General features: G+C 47.1%; 1 pseudogene; it reads left to right on the top strand.

Annotated features, from left to right (window-relative positions):
- The first annotated feature begins 1,042 nt into the window (after positions 1-1,042).
- On the top strand, positions 1,043-3,556 carry LOC118026174 (annotated as a pseudogene).
- Positions 3,557-6,025: the final 2,469 nt, after the last annotated feature.

Raw genomic sequence — 6,025 nt, 5'->3', positions numbered from 1 at the left:
TTGACCAGCTAGCTGTCCCACAACATTCCCTTCCTCACAGGGAACCTCTTTGACCCTCCAAATTACACCATCCTCTTATCATACCCTCTGTGCTTCCTGCACATAATGATCACAGTTTGTAACAACATACTGCATGGTCCTTCATGAATGACTATCTCCTCCACTAAACTAAGTTTTGGGAGAGCACATCTGTCCCCCCATTCTGTGCCCAGTATCTCACATGCTGAGTACATAATAGGTGCTTGGTTGATAAATATGGAATTATTAATTATTTTAAAAAGACTGTCCTATGATATTTTCATCAGTGAACTAAACAGATTAAAAAGTGCAGAATGTGATCCTATTTTAACTAATTGTATAGAAATAGAAACCAAATGACTTATAATGGTCATTGATGTGTGGTAGAATTGGGGCATGTTATTTTGATACTTTAATGTTTTCTAATTTCTCTACAGTGAAAACTTCATTACACAATGTCTACTGTAATAAAAATGACAAAGAAAAAAACTGTCATGTTCTAAGTCATTGTGTTTGAAAATAATCAGAAGTTCCCAGACCTGGGGCAGTTAACCCTCCAGCTCCTGATTTCAGCTCAGGTCATGATCTCAGGGTCATGAGACTGAACCCTGCAGGGCTCTGAGCTCAGTGTGGAGTCTGCATGGGCTTCTCTCTCCCTCTCCCTCAGCCCCCCCCCCACTCTCTCTCTCTCAATAAATAAATAAAATCTTTTTTTTTAAAGATTTTATTTATTTATTTGAGAGAGAGAGAGAATGAGAGAGAGAGCATGGGGGGGGCGGGTCAGAGGGAGAAGCAGAGTCCCCGCCGGGCAGGGAGCCCGATGTGGGACTCGATCCCGGGACTCCAGGATCATGACCTGAGCCGAAGGCAGTCGCTTAACCAACTGAGCCACCCAGGCGCCCCAATAAATAAAATCTTAAGAAAAAGAAGTTCCCAGACCTTTCCCCAACACAGTTACCAGCATTCCATCTTCAACAATATCCATTATATTTCCAGAAATGGATGCTTCTTTGGGGGAACGCAGATGGTCAAGGACTCCCTCATCCGGATGCTTGCATTTGTGTGCATCCTTTGCACTTATGCATGGAAAGCGTAAGTTTTCTAAAATGTTACTATAATTTCAGCAAAATCTAAATTGGTCCTTGAGTCACCCCACCAAGTGGAAGGAGTCAGACAAAATTTCTCCCAGTTTTGCACTTCCTAAGAGGCTGGGTTCCAACTGCAACATGTCATTAAAAAGAGATCACTCTGGCCTGTGCCATCCGCCATCTCGTGTGAAGCAAGGTGGCCTCCACGGTCCCTGAGCGTCTTCTCCGGGTCTGCCTCGACCGCCCCTTGATCACAGACCTGTCTCGGGACCGGTTCCGGAGCCGTGGCGGTGGCGGCGGCGGCCTCCGCGACTTCCGCTCCCCGCCACCCGGCATGGGCCTCAATCAGAAGCGCGGACGCATGGGTCCCGGCCCGGGCCAGGGTGGCCCCAAGCCCCCGATCCCGCCACCGCCTCCGCACCAGCGGCAGCAGCCGCCGCCGCCACAGGACTCGTCCAAGCCCGTCGTTCCTCAGGGACCCGGCCCGGCTCCCGGAGTGGGCAGCGCTCCGCCGGCCTCCGGCTCGGCACCGCCCGCTGCTCCTCCGACCTCCGGCGCCCCTACGGGGCCGGCCCCACCCCGACCCCGCCGCCCGCTGTCACCTCGGCGCCCCCCGGGGCGCCCCCGAGCAGCGGGGTCCCCCCCACCCCGCCTCCCGCAGGGGGCCCGGACCCGGAGGCCCGAAAGGCGGCAAAATGCCAGGCGGCCCGAAGCCCGGCGGCGGCCCGAAGCCCGGCGGCGGCCCGGGCCGAAGCACTCCTGGCGGCGGGGAGCCCGGCGGAGGCCGGCAGCACCACCCGCCCTACCACCAGCAGCAGCGGTGGCCGCGAGGAGAAGCTCTCCGACTCAGAGGGGTTGAAAGCCAACTTGTCTCTCTTGAGGAGGCCTGGAGAGAAAACTTACACTCAGCGCTGTCGGTTGTTTGTTGGGAATCTACCTGCTGATATCACAGAGGATGAATTCAAAAGACTATCTGCTAAATATGGAGAACCAGGAGAAGTTTTTATCGACAAAGGCAAAGGATTTGGGTTTATTAAACTTGAATCTAGGACATTGGCTGAAACTGCCAAAGCTGAACTTGCTGATACACCCATGAGAGGTAGACAGCTTCGGGTTCGCTTTGCCACACATGCTGCTGCCCTCTCAGTTCGAAATCTTTCACCTTATGTTTCCAGTGAACTGTTGGAAGAAGCCTTTAGCCAATTTGGTCCTATTGAAAGGGCTGTTGTGATTGTGGATGATCGTGGCAGATCTACAGGGAAAGGCATTGTGGAATTTGCTTCTAAACCAGCAGCAAGAAAAGCCTTTGAAAGATGCAGCGAAGGTGTTTTCTTACTGACAACAACTCCTCGTCCAGTCATTGTGGAACCACTTGAACAATTAGATGATGAAGATGGCCTTCCTGAAAAACTTGCACAAAAGAATCCAATGTATCAAAAGGAGAGAGAAACGCCTCCTCGTTTTGCCCAGCATGGCACATTTGAGTATGAATATTCTTAGCGATGGAAATCCCTGGATGAAATGGAAAAACAGCAAAGGGAACAAGTTGAAAAAAACATGAAAGATAGGGGCGCCTGGGTGGCTCAGTTGGTTGAGCGACTGCCTTCAGCTCAGGTCATGATCCTGGAGTCCTGGGATCGAGTCCCGCATTGGGTCGGCGGGGAGTCTGCTGCTCCCTCTGACCCTCCCCCGTCTCATGTGCTCTCTCTCATCTCTCTCTCAAATAAATAAATAAAATCTTAAAAAAAAAAAAACATGAAAGATGCAAAAGACAAATTGGAAAGTGAAATGGAAGATGACTGTCATGAGCATCAGGCAAATCTTTTGCGTCAAGATCTGATGAGACGCCAGGAAGAATTAAGACGCATGGAAGAACTTCACAATCAAGAAATGCAGAAACGTAAAAAGATGCAACCAAGGCAAGAAGAAGAACGACGTAGAAGGGAAGAAGAGATGATGATTCGTCAGCGTGAAATGGAAGAGCAAATGAGACGCCAAAGAGAGGAAAGTTATAGCCGGATGGGCTGCATGGATCCAAGAGAAAGAGACATGAGAATGGGTGGTGGAGGAACAATGAACATGGGAGATCCCTATGGTTCAGGAGGCCAGAAATTTCCACCTCTGGGTGGTGGTGGTGGGCATAGGTTATGAAGCTAATCCTGGAGTCCCACTGGCAACCATGAGTGGTTCTATGATGGGAAGCGACATGCATACTGAGCGCTTTGGGCAGGGAGGTGCGGGACCTGTGGGTGGACAGGGTCCTAGAGGAATGGGGCCTGGAACTCCAGCAGGATATGGTAGAGGGAGAGAAGAGTATGAAGGCCCAAACAAAAAGCCCCGATTTTAGATGTGATGTCTAGGTTTTCATTCCAGTTTGTTTTTGTCTTTTCTTGTTTAGATACCAATCTTTTAAATTCTTGCATTTTAGTAAGAAAGCTACCTTTTTATGGATGTTATAAGTTTATTGACCCAATATTTGTTTTGATTTTTTTTAAGATTTTATTTTATTTTTTTATTTATTTATTTGACAGAGACAGAGATAGCGAGAGCAGAAACACAAGCAGCGGGAGTGGGAGAGGGAGAAGCAGGCTTCCCGCGGAGCAGGGAGCCCGATGTGGGGCTCGATCCCAGGACCGTGGGATCATGACCTGAGCCGAAGGCAGACGCTTAACTGACTGAGCCACCCAGCTGCCCCTTGACCTAATATTTGTAAATGGTCTGTTTGGGCAGGTAAAATTATGTAATGCACTGTTTCAAACAGGGGAATTTTTTTCCTTTTTATTTCCTTTTTTTTTTTTAACTGTATAATGTCCCTCAAGTTATGGCACTGTACCTTGTGCCACTGAATTTCCAAAGTGTGCCAATTTTTTTTTTACTGTGCTGCAAATAAATAGAAAAAATAGTTATAATATTGATCTTCAACTTCGCCATTCATGCTTCTATGCACATTAGGCTAGGTATTCCACTTTGAAAGCATGAGCGTGTCTAGGCCTTCGAGTGGCACATGCCATTTCTGGGACATGTATCTGTAGGCTAAGTATTGCTTTCTACAAATAAGTAGCCCCTTGTTTTAGAAAGAAGAAATGCATATTGAAGTAGTTTCATGATTTGATTTGTTTGGCACTATAGGGAGCAAGCTGGTGCTAAGTATTTTTAAATGGTTATGTAAGCAAGCTGAACTGTAAATCTTCCTTCAGGAATGTGTATTAAGATTATGGAATGGGTGAAAGACTATTGGTAGGGGGAGAAAGTGGGTATGACTAAATGGATCTTTATGGCCCTATGATCTATCCTTTCCTTGAAAGTTTCTGAAAAAAAAGTGGAAAGCTCATTCTGTTGCATTCCTCCATTCTTGTTTTTAAAAGAACAAGTCCCAAGCCCTACAAATGGCTTGTATTGAACTTTCACATTTGAATTAAAGATTGTTAAACATGAAAAAAAAAAAAAAAAGAGATCACTCTGTCTTCAGTAATGTCTGCCCACCTTAAACTTCAATTAAGCTTTCAAGACAAAACAAATGAAGGTGTTGAGAATAAAGGTAAAAATCAGTCCAGCAGAAGATGGGAATAATGGAGTTGGGAGAGGACATTTTTCATGAGAGCTGGCAGATAAGGATGGAGGCATACAAAATGAGCTACACACTCCCAGCTCAGTCATGCAATCCTGATCATACTGTGGGTCCTGCCTAGTTACCATCTTCAGAAAACCTTTTACTGGGACAAATAGCACAGTCCACCAACTCTCTAAAGCTCTTTCTACACTGCATATATTTCTGTTTCTCATCATATAAACACAAAACTTGAACTGATTGACAACAGATGGAGGAAAGCCAAGAAGCCCTGGGTAGTGAGAAATCTAAGAAGATGTGGGTAACCTACCTCCACAACATATTTTGAATCCACACCCTGGTTTCCTTTCTTACTTCTTCATTGCCTGAGACCTGAATCATTCTGGAAGGTCACCGACTCATGTTCAGCTTCCAGCTTTTCTTAATCTGGATTTCTGTAAACTCTTAATAAAAAGACTTCTTTTAGGGGCCCCTGAGTGGCTCAGTTGGTTAAGCATCCAACCCGTGATTGCGGCTCAGGTCATGAGATCAAGCCCCGGGTCAGGCTCTATGTTCAGTGAGGAGTCTGCTTGAGATTCTCTCTCTCCCTTTCCCTCTGCCCCTCCCCCTGCTCACACTTTCTAAATAAATAAATAAATAAATAAATAAATAAATAAATAACTCTTAAATAAATAAAGATCCACACTACCATGACTTACCCACCAAGTTCAAGGAAGAAAGATGTGTGCATGAGGGAATCCTGTACACTGATTTGGACCAGGATGAGCTGATGCAGAGCCTGTTTGTAATGAGGAAACTGACTCCATGTTTCCCGTCTGAATGTTGATGGCTCTCAGTCCTCACCCTCCTCTTCCCCCTGTGCCCTTGTGTGAACATGCTCCTAGAAAGGCTGGGGACTTCCTCTGCTGGCGGGAACACTTGCCCCCATGTTAAAAGCCCTGGTTGATCTCCTTCCCTTACTCTCTCAAGCCACTTGGGGCTACTCAAGAGGCCTGCCCTGCTGCCCAAAGACCTCCATTATGTGAGCTCTACACCTTTCCATACTCTCTCAGTATGTGTGTGGCACCATCAGTTTGAACATTTTAAAACAAACTTCAGGTAGGGTCCATCCGCCTCTGCAGAAGACCATGATGCTGTTTGGTTGGGATGCCTTGGCAAACTGCCATTGGCAGAGGGAGATCACAGGAACTGAGGGCTCCTGGGGTCTACAGGAAGAGTCAGTGATGAGCCCTAAGAAGGAATGGACTGCACCTGCACCAAGGGAATTGCTCCACAAGAAGCAATCTCTGAACAAAGCAGCTTGCTAGAGAAAGGCACTAGCTTTGCACAAATTGCACAGGCCCAGAGGGCA

The sequence above is a fragment of the Mirounga leonina genome, unplaced genomic scaffold, assembly GCF_011800145.1.
Source record: "Mirounga leonina isolate KUSES-001 unplaced genomic scaffold, KU_Mleo_1.0 Mir_214, whole genome shotgun sequence".
NCBI classification, from domain to species: Eukaryota; Metazoa; Chordata; class Mammalia; order Carnivora; family Phocidae; genus Mirounga; species Mirounga leonina.
Note: the sequence above shows the minus strand (reverse complement) of the source record. Positions and strands in the feature narration are given on the sequence as shown.